Genomic DNA, 578 nt, shown 5'->3' on the forward strand with positions numbered 1-578 from the left:
ACTATTACGTACTTTACAATTACTGACGATTAATTATCCGTCCACTGAAAAATCACACGAAGAAAGAAACACACTGCGATTTATTAACACGCGACCCGTTCACTCGACGATAGCAAGCAATCGACTGATTTTAATACCGAATGTATTAAGTTAATAATTATCAATCCGTGTCGATTAATTATTCGTCGATTGAAAACTCAGTCGAGGAAAGAAACACGCGCACTATTTACTAACCCACGACGATTTACTGACACACGAGACGTTCACTCGACGATAGCAAGCAGTCGACTGACTTTGTTGGTTGCGTTTGCAGCGCTGTCGAAACGCGAACATATGATTAGTTGAAATATCACAATGATACAACAAAGTTTGCAAATTATTAAAATAAAAAATTTATTAAAAATAATTAATCAATTAAATCATTTAAATTATTAAAAAAATAATCAAATACTTGTATCGGTTAAAGCAGAGAGAAGCATGAGAGCGGCCATCCCGGCGTTTTTCGCGACCCCGGCAAAAGTTTTGACCTCCCCCGTACACTAGCGCCAATTGCTTCCACTTTTGAGATGGAACTACTA

Source organism: Wasmannia auropunctata, unplaced genomic scaffold (genome assembly GCF_000956235.1).
Source record: "Wasmannia auropunctata unplaced genomic scaffold, wasmannia.A_1.0 LD334320.1, whole genome shotgun sequence".
NCBI classification, from domain to species: domain Eukaryota; kingdom Metazoa; phylum Arthropoda; class Insecta; order Hymenoptera; family Formicidae; genus Wasmannia; species Wasmannia auropunctata.